Source organism: Magnolia sinica, chromosome 8 (genome assembly GCF_029962835.1).
Source record: "Magnolia sinica isolate HGM2019 chromosome 8, MsV1, whole genome shotgun sequence".
Taxonomy (NCBI): Eukaryota; Viridiplantae; Streptophyta; class Magnoliopsida; order Magnoliales; family Magnoliaceae; genus Magnolia; species Magnolia sinica.
Window position 1 is genome coordinate 68800910 of NC_080580.1, and position 23962 is coordinate 68824871.

The following is a 23962-nucleotide window of genomic DNA, read 5'->3' on the forward strand; positions in this document are numbered from 1 at the left end:
CCGTTGATGTGGATCCAGCTGGCCATCCGTTGGAAAGTCATCTCTCATAGGCCAATGTTAGGATTTCTGGATTGTGTAGGAGATTTGATGTGGACCACAGTGGCATCGCAGATGGATGGTCTGGATCACAGTAAATCCGTGTCTTGTATACGGATGGAGGAAAGTGAGGAACCTATGAATTCTTTTCTGTCCATACTCGACAGACAGAAAGCTACAGTAGGTGAGAGATAAGACGAGAGGCGGGGAGCATATACCTAGGCTATATGCTGCAAGGATTCGGCAAGAGCTGAGGAATGCTTGCTGCACTCGCTCGAGTGCACTTTGAAGGTCCACTCGCTTTACACGTGCAATCCAGGATACGTGTAAAATATGGATCCGTTCGTGATGTCATGTTTCAAAAACCAGGCCTCCATGTGTTTCATACATGTGGATAATAAATGAACGATTAAGAGAATCATCAATGGTTTAGATTAAATATACTCGTGTCGATCATCTGATATTGATATGGGCCTAAATTTTTATATTTAGCATTTGGGTAGTTGTTATTGACAGATGAACGGCTCCAATATCGCACAAGTAATCTACGTTTCCAAGGCGTGGTGCGAGGGCATTTCAGACAGCACTCGACCGAATGCAAAGAGATTATCATGTCCGGGCGTTTGTCTCGCGAGATTATGCAGCGTCATCTCATCTCTCCATCGCTGTTCCTATTGGCTGTTCTGCTTTCGCCGCCATCTTAAGAGGGATCGGAATCGACCACAGCACCTGTTTCAAGCTGCCCGTAAAAAAGCCATGTTTTTTTTAAAAAAAAATGTAAATCCGTTACTTAGATAGGGGAGTATCCTTACTTGAACCGTACATAAAATTCTCCTAACCTCTGATTTCGTGCTGTGGCTAGACTGAGGATTGTATCTAGCTGAAGTTTGTACCTTGGCTTCATCGCTGTGAGTTACCCCTGTTTAATGGGTTTGATGATAAATGCTTCGTATGGTTGTTGGGGTTGTATAGGAAATCAGCGTTTGGTTGATCTCCTGATTAATTCTTTACTCATAGCTCAGTGGTAAACTCACGAGAGTTTCAAGACAGAGATCATGATCAGTTCAAGTACCCACTGTGGGTTGCAGGTGTGTGAGTGTAAAAAAACATAAATAAGTCTTTGTATGCAATGATATTATCATCTAGGCTAGGGAGGTGTAGGCTATAAGTGAGTTCTTATGCATTTTTAAGATTGGACACATCAGCCAAAGTCTAAGGGAGAGATGTGGTCCACGCATTTCAATACCTTAGTCATGGCAATAGAAGTAACGTATATTTGTTTGTTGATAAATGATCATCTTATGGGTAGGGGGGCCTAACTTGGAGTCAGAATGAACTATCTTCACTATTGAGCTTCACTTGGTGTCGATTAAGCCTCACTCCACACAACACAAGTGTGTGTATATGAGTCATGGATGATTTGCTTAGATGGACTTTTGGTCACTTACATTGGTAGAATTGTTTACAAATTTCTAAATTAAAAGGCTCATCATATCCATAACAGAATGATACTTGCGTTTACACTAGCTCCTTCCGTATCCTTAAGACTTGAAGGTGTGTGGACCAAGATAGCTTGGTAACAGGTGCTTTGGTTCACTTTACTAGGTCGTCGCATGGGCATTGAAAGTGGATGATATTAGGTATCCACATCAAGTCTATCAAGGGCCAAATCCAACATTGGATCCACTTGGTATACTGAACACATTTATGTGGTATGATCTTGAGATTTGAATGGTCCATAAGATATTTTAAAGGTTGGCTTGTAACAATACATTTTTCAATTGTTTGATAAAGAAATTTCAACCATTGAAATTGAGTTTTGATCGGTGATATGCTTTATAACAAGCTTGATGGACATTAAATGGTTAAGATCTAATGGTTCACTCCTTAAGAATGGCATGTGATTCACTTGAAGATAAATCCCGCGGACAACGAAAGGAAATAGATGATCGGGTGCATGGATTGTGAAGGTACATGGGCTTCCCTCACAATAGGGTACACAAAAGCTCTATGAGATTGGGGACTACCATACAATGGTTCTCCTTAAAAACCTTAAACGCTTCCCTTTGTAAAATCTTATTGCATGAGGGATGTAGATTTTTTAGAAGCATTGGACTTTCAAACCACTTAGATGAGAGAGAGAGAGAGAGAGAGAGAGAGAGAGAGAGAGAGAGAGTGGAAAGAGAGTAGACATCCCAACCATACTCTACACGTGCATACTTGGGGCATGTATGGCCATATCTTGAATAGCTTTGATTAGCCCCTTGGCCCCTATCAAAGAATATAATTGGCTTTTCACCATCCTAAACTTGTAATAGATTGAGGAAGGACTCTCTAGCAAATGAATAAAAAAAAAAAAAAGAGGGAGAGAGGCAGGGCGAGAGCAAAAAGAAATATAGAGAGGGAAAGAGAGAGAGACAGGGAGGAAGAGGCAAGAAATTCTATAGGAGTATGCAATCTTCCCTTCTTCCTTCTCAAACCATTCATATATTTATTCACTTGGTCTTCTCCCTTTCTTTGAGAAATCAAAAGTCACACCTAGCCAAAGTCGTTGAGTAGAGTTGAAACTTGAGACGTCCGACCACCAAGTGAAAAATGGAAAAATAAAAATAAAAAATGACGGATTTAGAGACGGTTCTAGACCGTTTCTAAAATTGTTTGGTTTAAAGACACTTTAGAGATGGCCGTGAACCATTTCTAAACTTTTAGACAGCTCTTGACCGTCCTTAATATAGTCTTAAAAATTTAAACGTCCAAAAATCATTTAAGATGGTCAAACACCATCGTTAACTGCAGAAAAAAGACGGCCATCGACCGTCTGGAAAAGAGACGGTCTCTGACCGTCTTATATTCTGCCATTTGACACGGTCAAAGACCGTTCGTATTAGAGACGGTCATTGGTCGTCTCTTATTGGTAATCTGAGACTGTCACGGACCGTCTCAATTAGAGACGGTCATTGGCCGTCTTTTACTGTTAATCTGAGACTGTCAATGACCGTCTCAATTGGCCATTTAAGTTTGAGACTGTCAATGACCATCTTAATTAGAGACGGTCTTTGGCCGTCTTATAGCGTACGATATCGTCCAATACTGTCTGCATTAGAGACGGTCCTAAACCGTCGCTAATGGTCAACACTTCACAACAAAAAAATTATGAATTTCAAAAAAAATTTAATTGAAAAACTTGGAAAAATAATTAACAACATTTAAAAAATTTTATATTTTTAAAAAAAAAAAAAAAAAAAGCTATGATTTTATAATAATCTAGATTTTGAAAAAAAATAATAATAAGAACTTTGAATAATGTTAATAATTTTGAAAAAAAAAAAAGATTTCGATAAAAAAATAATATTTTGAAAAAGAAAATATAAAAAATTAATCAAAATTGTGAAGAAATTGACAAATTGTAAAAAAAATATATATTTTTTAAAAAAGAAAATTGGATTTTGTATTTTGACAAGAAAAATTAAAAAGTTATATAACAAGATTTCGATAAAAAAATGATATTTTGAAAAAGAAAATTTTAAAAATTAAATAAAATTGTGAAAAAATAGACAAATTGTAAAAAAATATATTTTTTGAAAAAGAAAACTAGATTTTGTATCTTGACAACAAAAATTGAAAAGTTATATAACAAAAGTGAGATTAAAAAAATGATATTTTGAAAAAGAAAATTTAAGAAATTAAACAAAATTGTGAAAAAATTAACGAATTGTAAAAAAATATATATTTTAAAAAAGAAAACTAGAGATTTTGTATTTTGACAAGAAAAATTGCAAAGTTAGATAATGAAAGTGAGATTTTGATGATGTATTGTGTATCGCTTGTCTCTCCTATGTTTCTCCAACCCATTTTTGGTCCGGGTATAAAAAATTGTGTAGATTTAAATCTTAAGTGGACCATACCACTGGAAAGAATGATAATATAGTACCTCGCCATTAAAAATTATAAAGAGCCTATCGTAAGGTTTTAGTAATGTTTATTTGCAATCCAACTTGTTGATAATATAAAGAAGATCTAGATGAAGGTAAACTACAAGAGGAAGAGAAAGGACGGAAGAGGAGAGTAGAGCAGAGCAGAGTGAAAGAGCAAAAAGAAAAGGATTGGAAGAGAGACAGATACGATGGCGCCCGAACCAGAAGATGTAGATATTAACAATGAGAAAAAACCCTCCTCCTTTGGATGTAAACAATATAGCACTCCTCAAAACCTATGGTTTGGGACCTTACTCTTCTAGCATAAAGAAGGTGGAGAAGGAAATCAAGGAAATAGCCAAGAAGGTTAATGACTTGTGTGGAATAAAAGAGTCAGACACTGGGTTAGCTGCATCCAGCCAATGGGATCTTGTTTCTGATAAACAAATGGTGCAGGAGGAGCAGCCTCTTCAGGTTGGAAGATGCACAAAAATAATAAATCAGAACTCCGAGGATGCAAAGTATGTGATAAATGTTAAACAAATTGCCAAGTTTGTCGTTGGCTTGGGCAATAAAGTTTCGCCAACAGATATAGAAGAAGGGATGCGTGTCGGTGTTGATTGAATTAAATACCAATGAATTGTGGAGGGATATCCGGTTTGAGCTTCTTGCTCGCCTCTGCCCCAACTCCATTGGGGCGGACATCAGGAGTGTATGCACTGAGGCGGGCTTGTATGTAATCCGAGCGCGGAGAAAGACAGTGACAGAGAAAGATTTCTTGGATGCAGTCAACAAGGTCATCAAGGGATATCAGAAATTTAGTGCAACTCCCAAGTATATGGTCTATAACTGACCAAGACCGCTTATTGCTTTACCCTGGCCTTTCATGACTTGATCCTGTTTGCCCTGCAATGTGCTGGCTGCCAATTCATCTGTTGAAATTTGTGTGTAAAAGGGGCCTCGCCTGCCTTCTTTATTTGGTTTGTTTTTTTGGATATCTGTTACCATCTTTAGTTAGAGTTACAAGAGTAGATGGTGTTCTCTGGTCTTCCTAGTACTGGCTGGCAACCCCGAATTTCTTAAGGTCACAAAAATAACTTAAATAGTTACACAAAAAGAGCGTTTTTTTAATTTAGGGTTAAAAAAAAGAAAAAAGAAAAAAAGGATGAAGGTAAACTACAAAGATCAAATTGATCCAAAACTTTTGTGGCCTTCAAAAGGTTTTTAATAGTTATTCATCATTGTTTTGATTGGTATTACCCACCTGAGATTATTGAGTTCTTATGATTTGAAATCACATCCTAAAATATATGGACGATGTCGATATACATAAAAGATATCAAGGTAGGCCTTACACGGTTAGAGTAACACCCATGAATGAGTTACCTAAATAGTGAAATGGTACTATAAGGTCACCTCATGGGAACTTCCCATGAGGTTAATCTGTGTGCGCCCCACAATGATGTATGTAGAACATCAACACCATGCATTTGACGTGTCCCCTTTAAGTCCAAAAATTAGTCATATACGAAACTCAGGTGGGCCATAGCATCTAAAACTATGTGAAGACATCCCTAAAACATATAAAAGCATTTAATTGGTGGGGCCCACATGAGTTTTGGATGTGTATGAAACTTGGGCTGACTCCTCATCTAAGTGGGATACACATAATGAATGGGCTAGATCTATGAACCACATCTAGGTGGGCCCAATAGATGATTATGAATGTTTTAATGGGAGGGTAACCCTCTCAACTATAGTATGTGGTGTGGCCCACCCAAGTCATGGATTGACTTTATTTTTAAGCTTGTGGCCCAAAGTCATGGTTTATCCACACCGTTAATCCATTTTTCCAAATCATTTTAGTGGTTGAGTCCACAATTAAAGTATATCCAAAGTTGAAGTGGACCATACCACAGGAAATAGTGGGAATAATGATTTCCACCGTTGAAAATTTCCTATGGCCTATAGTGATTTTTATTTGTCATCCAACCTGTTCAGTAGATCACAAATACATGGATGAAGGGAAAACTAAAATATCAACTTGATCCAAAACTTTAGTGACCTCCCAAAAATTTTCAATGGTAGACGTTCAATTTATACCGTTTCCTATGATGTGGTCCACTTCAGATTTTTATAGGCTTCAATTTTGAACTTATGTAATAAAATTTTATGTTAAACTAGATGGATGGAGTGGATAAAATGAATAAATCATGGTGGGCCCCATAGGATTTGCATAGTACGCTTAGGATATAAGGGGCCCTATAGGGCCTAAAAAAATTTGTCTTATCTAAGCCATCTATATATTTTGAAATATTATTATAGGGCATGAAACCAAAAATCATCTAGATCGAAGGCTAAAGTTGACCATACAGTAGGAAACATGGAGATTAAATCACATGTGTTTGCCATGGTGGGGAACAGATTGGCTACTCCCCCTGACACCAGCGATTGGCTAGTGGTCGGTGCTCTTTGGTGCCCACCATGATGTATGTGTATCATCCATGCCGTCCATCTATTTTTATATATCATTTATGATATGAAAAAAAAATATTTGAATTATATCTCAATCTCAAGTGGACCACATTACAGGAAATAGTGTTAAATGAATTTTGACCATTAAAAACGTTTTGGGGGCCATAAAAGTTTTGGATCAAGCTGATGTTTATTTTTTCCCTTCATCTGGGTGTTTATGACCAAATCAACAGATTGGATGTCAAATAAATAGTACAGTGAGCCTTAGGAGGATTTTAATTGTGAATATCCATTCATTATTTTTGTCCTATGGTGTGGCCCACCTAGGATTTATATCCCTATCGTTTTTTGTATCAAGCGCTAAAATGATATGTAAAAATGGATGAACAGAATGGATGAAACATGTACATCATGGTGGGGCCCACAGAGCACCAGCCACGGATAAATTTAGGGCATGATCCCAAAACGAAGAAAATTAAAATCTCAAGTGGACCACAGCACAGGAAATAGTTTGATTGAACATCTACCATTGAAAATTTTTTGGAGGCCAAAGAAGTTTTGGATCAAGCTGATGTTTGTGCTTTCTCTTCATCCATGTCTTTGTCATCATATTAACAGGTTAGATGACAAATAAAAATTACTTCAGACCCCAGGAAGGTTTCAACCTTGGAAATCACTATTCCACACTGTTTCCTATGTAAATGGTCCACTTGAGCATTGGATCTACTTCAATTTTGTCATCATATTTCCTATGTAAACCTGTAACCTATAACCTAAACCTAAACCTAAAACCTAAATGTATTCTCGAATTCCTAAACCTAAACCTACACCTAATCCTAATCTCAACTCCCTAACCTAAACCTAAACCTAAACTTGAAAACCAAAACCTAAACCTGATCCCAAACCTGAACCCGATTTCCTAAACCTAAACCTTAACCTATTCTCAATTCCCAGAACCTATTGCTTATAACCTAAACCGAAACCTAAACCTATACCTTAACCTAAACCTAAACCTACAACTTATAACCTAAACATAAACCTAAAACCAAAATGTATTCTCAAATCCCTAAACCTAAACCTACACCTAATCCTAATCTCAACTCCCTAACCTAAACCTAAGCCTAAACTTGAAAACCCAAACCGAAACCCGATCCCGAACCCGAACCCGAACCCGATTTCCTAAACCTAAACCTTAATGTATTCTCAAATCCCTAAACCTAAACCTACACCTAATCCTAATCTCAACTCCCTAACCTACACCTAAACCTAAACTTGAAAACCCAAACCTAAACCTGATCCCGAACTCGAACCCGATTTCCTAAACCTAAACCTTAATCTATTCTCAATTCCCTAAACCTATAGCTTATAACCTAAACCTAAACATATAACATATAACCTAAACCTAAACCTAAAACCTAATGTATTCTCAAATCCCTAAACCTAAACCTACACCTAATCCTAATCTCAACTCCCTAACCTAAACCTAAACCTAAACATGAAAACCCAAACCTAAACCCGATCCCGAACCCAAACCCGATTTCCTAAACTAAACCTTAACCTATTCTCAATTCCCTAAACATATAGCTTATAACCTAAACCTAAACCTAAACCTAAACCTTAACCTAAACCAATCACCTATAACCTAAACCCAAACCTAAACCTAAACCTTAACCTAAACCAATAACCTATAACCTAAACCTAAACTTAAAACCTAAATGTATTCTCAAATCCCTAAAACTAAACCTACACCTAATCCTAATCTCAACTCCCTAACCTAAACCTAAACCTAAACTTGAAAACCCAAACCTAAACCCGATCCCGAACCCGAACCCGATTTCTTAAACCTAAACATTAACCTAGTCTTAATTCCCTAAACCTATAACTTATAACCTTAACCTAAACCTATAACCTATAACCTAAACCTAAACCTAAAACCTAAATGTATTCTCAAATCCCTAAACCTAAACCTACACCTAATCCTAATCTCAATCCCTAACCTAAACCTAAACCTGATCCCGAACCCGAACCCGATTTCCTAAACCTAAACTTTAACCTATTTTCAATTCCCTAAACCTTAACCTATAACCTAACCTAAACCTAAACCTATTACTTGCACTTATAACCTAAACCTATAACCTAAACCTAAGCCTAAAACCTAAACCTAAACCTAAAATTGAAATATATTATCAAATCCTTAAACCTAAACCTACACCTAATCCTAATCTCAACTCCCTAACCTAAACTTAAACCTAAACTTGAAAACCCAAACCTAAACCCGATCCTGAACACAGACCCGATTTCCTAAACCTAAACCTTAACCTATTCTCAATTCCCTAAAGTTATAACCTATATACTATAACCTATAACTAAAACCTAAACCTTAACCTAAACCTATAACCTAAACCTAAACCTTAACCTAAACCTAAACCAAAACCTAAAACCTAAACCTTAACCTATAACCTATAACCTAAACTTATAACCTATAACCTAAACCCTAATCCTAAACCTAAACCTATAACCTAAAACCTAAAACCTAAACCTAAACCTAAACCTAAAACCTAAATGTATTCTCAAATCCCTAAACCTAGACATACACCTAATCCTAATCTCAACTCCCTAACCTAAACCTAAACCTAGACTTGAAAACCCAAACCTAAACCCGATCCCGAACCCGAACCCAATTGCTGTAATAATGTAGCCCAATCACATGGCAAGAAATAAGAACGTATCCCTTTTAACACATGCCCCTTTTTACAAAGCTTTAATTTTTGTTGTTGTTTCTATTAACTTGAATTGTAGCCCAATCACATGGCAAGAAACAAGAATGTATCCCTTTTAACACATGGCTCTTTTTACAGAGCTTTAATTTTTGTTGTTGTTTCTATTAAATTGAATTGAAACATTTTTTTTTTTACATTATTTGCTTGCGTTAGTTTTATTTTAATGATCAATTTTATTTTAAAAAAGTGCCCACTTTTTTGGAAGAAGTTTATGCAATTTTTCATGATTTTGAATTATAATATTTTGTTGGTTTAATATTTTTTTTTTCAGATGAAAGACACGAAAAGAAAATTGTTGCTGATTTTTTTCTTTTTTTTTTATTTATAATGTTAAACTTATATGTATTTATGCGTGGATGAATGTAATGTAGATAAGATTGTTTGTGTTTAGATGGATGTAGTTTATGTTTGGATGAATGTGAAAAGGCCAAGCTATATGTCTTAGAGGGGGGGTGAATAGGACAGAGCCAAATTAAAACTTATAACAGCGGAATAATAAAGAATATGATAGCCAAAGTAAATCACAATGCAGTAAATTAAAATAATCTCAAAATTCAGATCTTGAGAGGTTGATACAAACGTTGTTCTAAGGACAACCTTACACCAAAAATAGAGTTTATGGTAGGACAACCTTATTTCTAGAAAGATCTTTGTATCAAGTCTCAAACCGAAGAGGAATACAATAATAAATATAAACTGAATTGAAATAACTTGAATCAAAAATGTATTGTTCTAGGGACAGCCATACACCATAAAATGGCAGGGCAACCTTGCTGGAACAACTTTCAAATGAAATTGCAAATCAAGCGATAAAGGAATAGCAAAAAATAAATTCTAAACTATTACAACATTCCCACAATGCTTGAATTAAATAATTACAACATTCACCACCAAACATACATCCCACAAAAGAATAATTAAAAATTAGAAGAATAAAACAATCAAACACAAGGGTTTATAGTGGTTCGCCTGTGTGTTCACCAACTGTTAAGCAACAGCCACACAAAAAGCTACTCCACTCCTAATATCCTCACACAGGGGATATTAGCATTCACTAAAAATAGGTTTTCCCAGGATCACCCAAAACCCTTACAATTGTGTCTTTGTATGTGGGCTTACACAATTAAAAAAACCCCACTTCTGAGTTTTCCTGGCTTTCCTCAGATAACCAATATAACAAGATTTTTTTGGCAAATCTTGAAAGAAACCAAAATAATAAAAAAGAATTTACAATATGTAAAATACCTGAATATCTCCTTCGTTGTAGCAGCCCGGTAGAACCAAATCAAAGTAGATGATTGAATGTCCAAGTTCAATGTCCAGTACTCGATTACAATGGTTCTAATTCTAATTGATTTTAAATTAAACCAAACAGGGCTTGCCTTAATTGATTTTGATTCCAAAGAAAGGGAATAATAATTCCTCTTTATCAAATCAGATTGGAATAGTAGAAACAAAATCAATTAAAATAAAGCTAAGGAAAGAGAATATTAAATAAGCACACTTAGTTTAGATGGAGCATAGAATTATCTCTCAGAAGTTCGACGAAGATTGGCTTGAATACTTTAATTAATTCGATGATTTCTTCTGAGATTCGTGCACTATTTATAGGTGAGAAGATCGGGTCTTCGACTGGTCTAGAGTGCTCTTCGACTAGTCGAAGCCATAACAGATATTTGAAAAATCCGGCGGGATATGCTTTGACCATTTTACGACTGGTCGTAGGTCTCCTACGACTGGTCGTAGGTTTCCTTCGACTGGTCGTAGGTCCAGAAAATCTTCGCTGGACTTCGAGTCGAAGATTGTACGACTGGTCGAAGATCAGTCGACACTGTTCCTACGACTGGTCGTACAGATTCCTGGACTAGTCGAAGACTAACAGATTTTATCCGGAATTTGTAATAAACTCACGACTGGTCGAGGAATATCTTAGATTGGTCGAAGCAAGTCTAGGACTAGTCGAAGAAGACCTAGGACTAGTCGAAGAACAGACCAATCACATGTAAAATAAACATTCGGTTTATGTATCCGAAATGACCTACTTCTAAAGTCAACCTATGGTCAATCAAACCTCAACCATGAAGTATGGACATTGAAACATTCGGAACTTGAGATCTTGAAGTATGAGCCTTGAAGTCTTGATGTAGATCAAACCTTGATGTAGCTCAATCTTGAAAGTGTACAAACTGCCTTGAACTCTTCTTGAAGTCATGCAGCTTGAGTCTTGTCTTGTGAGCAGTTCTTTCATTCAAGATTGATCCTTGTACTTGTGAGCTTTGCTTGTTGTGAGCTTAGCTTGTTCATGAATGTTGATCTTTGAAAGAGCTTCACTTAAGCAAGTTATATATAACATAACAGTGATTTTGTCATCACAAATTTGACAACAGACAGGGATAAAAACTATAGCACTTACAATCTCCTCCTTTGTCAAATTAGTGACAAAACACATAATCAAGATAAACAAGAGTAAAACAATTGGTTAATACCTGCAAATCAATATTCAATATTCAACATTCAACCAGTTTCATTCAACAAGATCAAACATATACTCCTCAAGATCAAACATATACTCAAGATCAAACATATACTCCCCTTGACTCCCCACTCCCCCTGAGTAACATAACCAATGCTACTCCTCTTATAATCACATTAAGATCAAACCATTCTCCCCCTTTTTATCACAATATGACAAAGGAGAACTAAATAAAGGAAGTCATGAGAGGAAACATGAGGAAGTAAGAGAGTATAGCAAAAGAGTCATAGAGATACTCAAGATAGCATCACATATATCCAGCATAAATATTACATCAAGAACAAATATCCAGCATAAAATCCAACTCAAACTCAAGCAAACAAGTGCTAAGTAAAGTTATTACAGACCAGAAGTCTCATAAAAACTAGTCAGAACTAAAACTAGATGACGGAGCAGGAATAGAGGGATCAAGTTGGTGCATGCCTTTGTTCAAGCGCCTAAGATATTTGCGCATGTACTTGAATTGCAAATCATGAGCAACAGACATGTTTTCCAACTTAACATTAATATCCTCAACTTTTCCCTCTAATGCACTCAGACGTGCATCAACATCAGATGGTACAAAATCTGGATTATTAGCTGAGTCAGAATCCAGTTCCTCAAAAATGTCATCCATATTAATATCAACACCAACTTCTTCATGACCACCATCACCACCACCACCTTGTTCAGGAAGCAGATCTAACTTCATCTTATTAATATTTGTATTGTTGAAGATCAGATGATGGATAGGTGCTTCATCAACAGGCATATCGACTAACATATGAGTAGCCAATACAGTCATAAAATAAGCAAAAGGAATGTCACTATGACCAGGATGGAGTCGAAACTGAATAATGAAATGACAGATTAAGGATGGCCAACAAATCTGAGTACCATTTGAGATAGCATGGATAACACGAACTATAAATGAAGTCAAGTCAGATTTATTACCCGAACGAGGATACAGATTAGACACAAAGATTCTGTGGAGAATTCTGTATTTGGGTAACAAATACCTTGCGGGGAGCGCATTCCCTTTTTGAGTCCATTGAACATCCATATTGTACAAGTCTCTAGTGAGCATGCGTTTTTCAGCCATTGAGGGTTTATCAGTTAAGTTATGAATTGGAATACCCTCATCATTCACAGGAATTTCCATAAGGGCTGAAATTAAATGACGATCAACGTCAAATGGCCCTTCTCTAGTAGAAATTTGAAAAGTTAAATTATCCTGTGAAAATGCACTAATACATGTAAACATGGATTGGGCAATGGACCGGTATGCAGCCCACCCCATTGCAATAAGTTAACCCAACCTACAGCTTCAAGCATAGGAAGGATGTCAAAAGGAGCAATGTGATTAACATCAACAGGATATTCAACAATAACATTACGAGATCTAATGTCCCTAACATATGATGGATCATCATTAGGAACAAGAAGATGACGTTTAGAGATAGCGGTCGATCTGGAGGAAGAAGAAGGACCACGTGAAGTAGTTTTTCTACCTCTAGAAGCCATTTACAACAAGGATTTCAAGAAAATAGGAAGTTGCAAAGGATTGAGAAGTGGGTTTGCTCAAAACAGATTTTTTAAAATCTAAACCCCAAATCTCAAAGATTTTCAAAATAGAAAGCTTCAAGAGAGAAAAAGAAACAATCTAGACACAAATATGCAAGAAAAACAGGATTTGGAACACTAACCTTGAAGGACTTGAAGGATGGGTTCAACGAGTCGAAGTTCGGCTCCAAGGAGAAGAAAGAGGAAATGAGGAAGAAAGTGAAAAATCCCCAATTTGAAGTGAAACCCGTGATCTACGACTGGTCGTGGGTATCTACGACCGGTCATAGTACGACTGGTCGTGTATACTCACGACTGGTCGAATAAACCCCAAAAAAAATCAATTTTCTTGCAATTTAAACAAAAATTGGAATTCAATCTAGTAAATATTATACAAGAAGGCATAAATTATCAATTTAAAATGCACATGCGAAGATCAAATTTCATCTTTTTGAACCTGCTTTTATCAAGAGGTTTTGTGAAAATATCAGCACGTTGATCTTCAGTAGGAATATATTCTAGAGATATAACTTTTTCTTCTACTAATTCCCTTATATAATGAAATCTAATGTCAATATGCTTAGTACGAGAATGCTGAATAGGATTTTTTGAAATATTTATCGCACTGGAATTATTACAATGTAATAACATAGAATCCTGTTTAATTCCATAATCACTTAGCATTCGTTGCATCCAAACAAGCTGTGTACATGCATTACCAGCTGCGATATACTCAGCTTCAGCTGTTGAAAGTGATATAGAATTTTGTTTCTTACTAAACCAGGAAACTAGACAATTTCCAATGTAAAAACAACCACCACTGGTTGATTTTCTATCATCTAGATTACCAGCCCAGTCAGCATCCAAGTACCCAGCTAATTGGACACTGGACCAAGATTTACAGTACTTGCGACATATCTAATAATTCGCTTGACAGCAATCAAGTGAGATTCTTTTGGATTAGATTGATATCTTGCACAAATACCAACACTTAGAGAAATATCAGGTCTACTAGCAGTTAAATATAACAAACTACCAATCATACTCCGATAAAGTTTTGAGTCAACATTTTTACCATTAGAGTCTTTTGATAGTTTCAGGGTAGTACTCATACGAGTATCGAAATTCTTCCCATTCTCAAATCCAAATCTTTTGATTAGATTCAAGGCATACTTAGATTGAGAAATGAATATTCCTTCAGGTTGTTGCTTTACTTGCAATCCAAGGAAATAAGTCAATTCCCCAACCATGCTCATTTCGAACTGTGATTTCATCAAATCTGCAAACTCAGTAGTCAAGTCAGTACAAGTTGATCCATAAATGATATCATCAACATAAATCTGCACCATTAAGATATGATCATTATGTTTCTTAATAAACAGAGTTTTATCAACAGATCCCATTTGAAAATTATGACTTAAAAGAAATTTCGTTAGTTTCTCATACCATGCCCTAGGTGCTTGTTTTAATCCATAAAGCGCCTTTTTAAGCTGATATACATGATCAGTATTTTTGGAATCTTCAAATCCCATTGGCTGTTCAACATAGACTTCTTCATGTAAATCGCCATTTAGAAATGCACTTTTCACATCCATCTGATAGATCTTTATCTTTCTAAAACATGCAATGGATATAAATAGTCTGATAGATTCAAGACGTGCTACTGGTGCAAAGGTTTCATCGAAATCAATCCCTTCAATTTGAGTATAACCTTGTACCACCAGTCTAGCCTTGTTTCTAATTATATTTCCACATTCGTCAGACTTATTTTTGAAAATCCATTTTGTTTCAATGATGTGTTTATCTTTAGGTCTTGGTACGAGATACCAAACATCATTTCTTACGAATTGGTTGAGTTCATCTTGCATCGCAACAATCCAGTTCTCATTAGCCAGAGCTTCTTTTACGTTAGATGGTTCAATTTGGGATGTAAAACATACATAATTACATATATCCTCAAGTTGTCTATGAGTGCGAACACCGGTGAGAGGGTTCCCAAGAATTTGTGTGGTTGGATGATCTTTAACAGTCCTCAACTCAGAATCAGTCTGATTTGATGAAGTATCGGATTTATCAATGATTAGTACTTCATCATTATCTGAATTAGAAATTGGTGTGTTTAAGTGATCATCAATGACAACATTAATGGATTCTTGAATCACACCAGTCCTTTTATTCAGAACTCTATAAGCTCGACTGTTTAAAGAATATCCTAGAAAAATACCTTCATCACTCTTCGTATCGAACTTTCCCAAATTTTCACGATCACGTAAAATATAGCACTTGCTGCCAAAAACTCGAAAGTATTTAACAGTAGGCTTTTTATTGAACCACAATTCGTAAGCCGTTTTATTATTATCTTTACTAGTGTATACTCGGTTAATAATATAGCAAGCTGTGTTGACTGCTTCAGCCCAAAGATTTTTAGAGAGCTTCATGCTATTCAACATGACATTAGCCATTTCTTGAAGCACCCTATTCTTTCTTTCAACAACTCCATTTTGTTGTGGAGTTTTGGGAGCAGAGAATTCATGTAATATTCCTTGGTCGGTACAGAACTTCTCAAAATTGCTATTCTCAAATTCAGATCCATGATCACTACGAATTTTACTGATTTGAGAGGATTTTTCAGTTTGAATCCTTTTGAGAAGTTTTCTTACTTCTTCAAGGATTTCGGATTTGTCCCTTAAGAAGACTACCCACGTATATCTGGTAAAGTCATCAACTATTACCAGGATATACTTTTTACCACCACGACTTTCCGTTCTGGTAGGTCCTATCAGATCCATGTGGAGAAGTTCGAGTGGTCTAGATGTGGTATTTGAATTCACCTTTTTGTGTGAGTTCTTTGTTTGTTTGCCTATCTAGCACTCACCACATATTTATCTAATTTCTGAAGTTTGGGTAAACCTCTTACAAGTTCTCATTTGCTCAATCGATATAAATTTCGATAATGTACATGTCCAAGACGTTTGTGCCATAAATCAGTCTCGTCTGTATGGACCATGTAACATGTTTGATTAGATGAGCTGGATTCACTAATAATATAGCAATTTTCAGACGTTCTACGTCGAGTTAATATTACAGAACCCTTATTGTTTAGTATTTCACAACTTTGATTAGAAAACCGAACATTATGGTTATTATCACATATTTGTGATATACTAAGCAAGTTGTGTTTTAGGCCTTCAACGTATAAAACATTTTTAAACACAGGAAGATTAAAAAGTTGAACCGTACCTTGGCCTATAATCTGGCAGTTGCTACCATCACCAAATGTGACTGAACCATCAGTCATATCTTTCAGATCGGTGAATAAAGCTTTGTCACCTGTCATATGCCTGGAGCATCTACTGTCTAGGTACCACTTTGAATGACTTGTTGCTTTGAAAGCAGTGTGAGCAACCAAGCAGGTGACTTTAGGAACCCATTTCATAACTGTTTTGGATTTAGGAACATAGTTGGTCTTCTTTTGTGTACATTTATAGGAATGACCTATAGAGTTAGATTTTGAGAGCTCCTTGAGTAAATCAAATATCTTTTCAGCTAGTGGATTTCGTTTCTGATTAAAGTTGACATGGCTGTTTCTAGGTTTTTGAAAAGTTTTTGAATTTTTAGAAAAATCTTGATAAGTACTTTTCCCTTTTGAGTTTGAGGACTCTCCTTTAACAAACATAGGAGGAGTATACTTTTGTTTAGGAGGAAAATTTTTATTATAGCCCAACCCGGATCGATCGCCACATTTTCTTGATCTGGATAAAAGTTTCTCTACCTTTGGATCACCTTGGGCATATTTCCATGTGTCCTTTAGACTCAGAAGAGAAGATACTTCAGTTTTAAGATTCTCAATTTCAGATTTTAAATCAACAATTAGTGAGTTTTTGAATTCCAAATCGCATTTTGATTTTTCAAAACAATTTGAAATTTGTGATTTTTCTAAGACAAGTGATTCAAAACAATTTTTGAGTTTAGAAAACTTTTATTTTTGAATTTTAAGTTTGACAGCAATTTTACAACTTTCCTTATATAGGGCATTGTAAGCGTCTTGAAGATCATCTTCATTTTCACATTCACTATTCAGATTTTCTTCACTTGTAGAGTCATTATCTGAAAATGTGAATTTGGCTAGAGTCATAAGAGCTTTAACCTCATTGCCCGACTCAGTTTCAGAATCTTCTGATTCAGAAGAACCTTCAGAATCAGATGATTCATCCCATGTAGCCAACATACCCTTCTTCTTGGGTTTGTCCCTTTTAGGACATCTATTTGCTAAGTGCCCATATTCTAGATAGTTGTAACATTGACTATCTTTCAAAGATTTTCGAGATTTGGGTCTAAACTTCTTTTTGACATTTGATTTTTGAAAATCAACCCTTTTCTTACTTTTGAAAATCTTGTAAAATTTTTTAGCTAAAAGAGCCATATCATCTTCTGAATCAAAATTTTCTTCTGAATTACATTTAGAAGATTTTAGTGCGATAGATTTTCCTTTAGGAGCTTTAAAGTTTAACTCGTAGGTTTGTAGTGAACCAACTAGTTCTTCTACCCTCATATTATCCGTATCACGAAGTTCCTGGATCGCGGTTACTTTAGAATTGAACCGTTCAGGAAGTGAGCGTAATATTTTTGCACACACTTTACTTTCTGGGATTTTGTCGCCAAGACCCCACATTGAGTTTACAATGTCATTCAATCTAGTGTAAAAGCCAATAAACATTTCATTTTCCTCCATATGAATTTCTTCAAATCTGGTTGTGAGGAGTTGGACTTTAGATTTTTTGACAATTGTAGTACCCTTGTGTGTCATTTCTAATATATCCCAAGCTTGCTTTGCAGTATCACAGGAAATGATTCTTTTAAACTCATCCGGTGATAGTGCGCAAGTAATTGCATTTAGTGCTTTAGCATTTGCACTACTCTCACTTTTCTGAAGGGTGGTCCATTGGTAATATGGTGTGACTTTCATTGATTTTGAACCGTCAACCCTAGTAACTTCCATGATAGGAGGATTCCATTCAGTCACTGTGGCTTGCCACACATTTTCATCCATTTATTTGAGGAAGATCCTCATTCTGGCTTTCCAATAGGCATAGTTGAAGCCATCAAAGGATGGAGGCCTAGTGACTGAAAGGCTATCAAAATTTGACATCTTAAATAGCTTAAATCGTTAGCTCAGGAATTAAATCCAAGAATAAAAAAAGAGCTATTAGGCTCTGATACCACTTGAAAAGGCCAAGCCATATGTCCTAGAGGGGGGGGGGGGGGTGAATAGGACAGAGCCAAATTAAAACTTATAACAGCGGAATAATAAAGAATATGATAGCCAAAGTAAATCACAATGCAGTAAATTAAAACAACCTCAAAATTCAGATCTTGAGAGGTTGATACAAACGTTGTTCTAAGGACAACCTTACACCAAAAATAGAGTTTATGGTAGGACAACCTTATTTCTGGAAAGATCTTTGTATCAAGTCTCAAACCGAAGAGGAATACAATAATAAATATAAACTGAATTGAAATAACTTGAATCAAAAATGTATTGTTCTAGGGACAGCCATACACCATAAAAATGGCAGGGCAACCTTGCTGGAACAACTTTCAAATGAAATTGCAAATCAAGCGATAAAGGAATAACAAAAAATAAATTCTAAACTATTACAACATTCCCACAATGCTTGAATTAAATAATTACAACATTCACCACCAAACATACGTCCCACAAAAGAATAATTAAAAATTAGAAGAATAAAACAATCAAACACAAGGGTTTATAGTGGTTCGCCTGTGTGTTCATCAATTGTTAAACAACAGCCACACAAAAAGCTACTCCACTCCTAATATCCTCACACAGGGGATATTAGCGTTCACTAAAAATAGGTTTTCCCAGGTTCACCCAAAACCCTTACAATTGTGTCTTTGTATGTGGGCTTACACAATTAAAAAAACCCCACTTCTGAGTTTTCCTAGCTTTCCTCAGATAACCAATATAACAAGATTTTTTTTGGCAAATCTTGAAAGAAACCAAAATAATAGAAAGGAATTTACAATATGTAAAATACCTGAATATCTCCTTCATTGTAGCAGCCCGATAGAACCAAATCAAAGTAGATGATTGAATGTCCAAGTTCAATGTCCAGTACTCGATTACAATGGTTCTAATTCTAATTGATTTTAAATTAAACCAAACAGGGCTTGCCTTAATTGATTTTGATTCCAAAGAAAGGGAATAATAATTCCTCTTTATCAAATCAGATTGTAATAGCAGAAACAAAATCAATTAAAATAAAGCTAAGGAAAGAGAATATTAAATAAGCACACTTAGGTTAGATGGAGCACAGAATTATCTCTCAGAAGTTCGACGAAGATTGGCTTGAATACTTTAATTAATTCGATGATTTCTTCTGAGATTCGTGCACTATTTATAGGTGAGAAGATCGGGTCTTCGACTGGTCTAGAGTGCTCTTCGACTAGTCGAAGCCATATCTATATTTGAAAAATCCGGCGGGATATGCTTTGACCATTTTACGATGGTCGTAGGTCTCCTACGAGTCGTAGGTTTCCTTCGATCGGTCGAAGAACCTATAAAACTCTTCATTGGACTTCGAGTCGAAGATTGTACGACTGGTAGATCGAGTCGACACTGTTCCTACGATCGGTCGAGCAGACTCTCGACAGTCGAAGACTAACAGATTTTATCCGGAATTTGTAACAAACTCACGACCGGTCGAGGAATATCTTAGACTGGTCGAAGCAAGTCTAGAACTAGTCGAAGAAGACCTAGGACTAGTCGAAGAACAGACCAATCACATGTAAAATAAACATTCGGTTTATATATCCGAAATGACCTACTTCTAAGGTCAACCTATGGTCAATCAAACCTCAACCATGAAGTATGGACATTGAAACATTCGGAACTTGAGATCTTGAAGTATGAGCCTTGAAGTCTTGATGTAGATCAAACCTTGATGTAGCTCAATCTTGAAAGTGTATAAACTGCCTTGAACTCTTCTTGAAGTCATGCAGCTTGAGTCTTGTCTTGTGAGCAGTTCTTTCATTCAAGATTGATCCTTGTACTTGTGAGCTTTGCTTGTTGTGAGCTTAGCTTGTTCATGAATGTTGATCTTTGAAAGAGCTTCACTTAAGCAAGTTATATATAACATAACAGTGATTTTGTCATCACAAATTTGACAACAGACAGGGATAAAAACTATAGCACTTACAGAATGTAGTTTATGTTGGATTTACGTAGTTTGGGTTTAAATGGATGTGAATGTGAATATGATGAAATATATTATATAACAGGTGTATATCAGGAAGAATACAATGAAATATATTGTAACAGGTGCTTTGAAGGCTCATAAGGGATGGTCCATGACAGTCCTTTTTAAGGACGGTCTGTGGCCGTCCTTTGAAGGCTCATAAGAGACGGTCCATGACAGTCCTTTTTAAGGACAGTCCATGACTGTCCTTTTAAAGGACGATCCATGGCCATCCTTTTAAAGGACTGAAGGCCCATAAGAGATGGTCCATGGCCGTCCTTTGAAGGCTCATCAGAGACGGTCTATGACAGTCCTTTTTAAGGACGGTCGATGGCCGTCCTTTTAAAGGACGGTCTTTGAAGGCTCATAAGAGACGGTCAATGACCGCCCTTTTTAAGGACGGTCCACGACTATCCTTTTTTCATCAATAAGAATGACGGTTTTCGACCGTCCTTTAAGTAATACGACACATCAAAATTTGATGACCCATGCGACGGTCCATGACCGTCCTTTTTGGTCATTTAAGACGATTTTGGACCGTCCTTTTTTCACAATTTTGGCGTAGTGGACTCTCTTTTGTAAGCAAGAGAGTGTCTGATTTCTCTTGTTTTCCTCTCACACCTTGGATCAATCCCTATTCCATTTCGCATATCCCCGACACATCCAAAAACTTTGCTTACCTCGCCATTTTTTCTGCTTTTCTTTTTTACTTTTGTACACTTTTATTAGTAGGCTCTACTTTGACATGACGTAAAGTATTTTCTGTAGTTGCCTCTTCGAATGATCTTTTGTATAAGAAAATATGAGTTAATGGAGTAATCAAAAGTTCAATGTCGCTTCATTTCACACTTTTATCTTGATTTATTCTATTTTGTTTTAGTCTTCGTTTTCCTATTTACTTAGGCCTCATAGGCTAATAATATACTATTGATTTTTGTATCTTGTTGGAAGTTCCCTAAATCCCCTTTGAAAACGTATATCCTAGCAAAGTAGAGGTCATGCTCCGCATAGGCAGAAAAGGGTGCCTAACTCTTTCCTTTTTTATAACCGAGACCCTTGCCCAAAATCCACGGCGTATATCAACTTAGGAGTCGCTCAAGTCAAGAATTCTTTGGACTTCCCACTCTTTATCTGATTCTATAGATTTTAGCTAGCCGTGGATTCTAAGGCCTTCTTTTCTAGCTAGTGGTGACTCTCCTAGTGCTCAAGATACTTAGACGAGTCATTCTATTAACCTTGGAAAAGATATTGCACAACCAAGAAAAGTAAATTGATCCAAGCACATCATTTATACCCTCGAGAGTTCCGTACTAAAGGACACGAGTGGGGTGCATGTGATGCGAGCGATATTCATGACATCATTACTTCTCTCCCCAACCCCTCATAACTAGATTTTTCATTGGGTATAAGCTCCGTGACTGGTTGAAATTTTCAGATCCTGTTTTATTAAACTATTCATGATAGTCTAGTCACCATTCATTTGCATTCTAAGTGTTGTTTGGACGTATGCTCTATGACCTACTGATACCCTGGATCCTGTCATACCATAAATTTAAGCGTGCCTAGTTCTATATGTATTACCCTATCATATAATTATGCTCTGCAGGTGCAACCACAAATGATCCGATAAGGACGTGTGATCGCCTCTTGAAGTATTTTTCCAACGTTTACAATAGGATATGATCCCATTGGGTTGTTACACTCACCCCGTTTAGACACTTTTACAGGTGCAAAATTAGAGTATTACGAGCAAGTAGGATTCTACTAGTAGTTTCCTTTTTTATAATTAGGTTTAATTTATTTTGATCCTTAGGTTTAGTTTGATTTGAGAATTAAATTGAGTAGTTGAGAATTAATTAGTCACACATTTTATTACAAGAATCTAATTTAGTAGTATTTCCTTTAGTTGACTCTAAATATCTTTGGAAATGAATGGAATTATGTGGAATGTATTAAATTTTATTAAATTAATCTCACAAGGTTGGGATTTAGGTCTTGTATAACTCTACTCGGGTACCCGAATTTATGTGGATTGTATTAAATTTCATAAAATTAATCTCACGAGCTTGGGATTCGAGTCTTGAATAACCATACTCGAGTACCCAGATTTTTAGGCATGACAAAGGAATATTTAAATCTAAGGCCTTACCATCTACACTATAGACCCCATATCACATATGAATTATCTTTGTAAGTTTTTGTACTTTTCATTTTTATTAATACAATTAAATTCCTTTTACTCACAATTGAGGGAGTTGGAGGGAATTCAATCTCGCCGCTGCCTCCATGGCTAGTCTTGAATTCAGAGGCCTTTTTCAGTTGATGTGAAGTTATTTGTTGGGTCCACGGGATTAAATGGTATAGAGTTGCATTAAATGGAATTAACACCATTATTGCACAATGATTGCATGTCTGGAAATACCATGGTATTTTGACCATCCAATCCCTATGTTTGGGATCGGATTCTTCCTTGGGCAAAAAACACCATATTCAATAAAACTCTTATTTGGTGGACCAAAAAGTTATAATCAACGGACCAGATTGACAACTGATGTCGATCACTTGCATACGTATACAACTTGAATGTTATGTGTAAAGGATGCATATGAACGAACTACATGGATAAAACACATGCATCAATGTAGGGCCCACATATGTAGTGGATTTCAAGAAATCCTGTTTGAGACCAAAAGCAATTTCATTCCCCCCAATCCCATTCCTTCTTGTAGTCTCCGCGTCTGATGGAATTTGCATGGAACCAAATGTAATTCCATCCCACTTGATCCCTCGTAAGCCTACGTACCAAACATGACACCAAGTGTTAAGCCTTGTTTGGTGGATGGTGATCACATCGATGACACCACCTCCTTCATCTTTCATTATACTTGATTCTGAAGATACCGAGAGTTGTCTAACTAACTTATTTAGGGTTTTGAGTGTTTTCAAACCCTACATTCTGAGACGGGTTTGAATCACATGGAGCGTTCTCATTTTCGGTGAGATCTGTAAACATGCCTAATTATCTCTCATAAAAGAAGCCACTAAGGACCTAATTTTACTCATAAAGTCAAATGGAATTTCAATGGCATGTACTACCAACAGCCATGATGTGTAGTTCGTAACACCATCAAACACTTTAGCTAGGGGGGTTAATGGGTTGGGCTTGAGCCTAAAAAAATAGAAATTTGAATAAAGCCAGCACGACAACTTGGACCAAAATAGTTAAAAATCTACGCTGAGACCTACCTAGGCATAGCCCGTTGACAGCCCTAACTTTGGCTGGTGAACTCTAAACCTAGCCATTCATTTGTCATTCATTTGCATGTTATTGACCAGGTGATGGGAATTGTTTATGGGATGCTACTTTCTCCACATGACGTGGACCATTGATTAATCAGTCCCACTGTATATCTTTTCCTAATC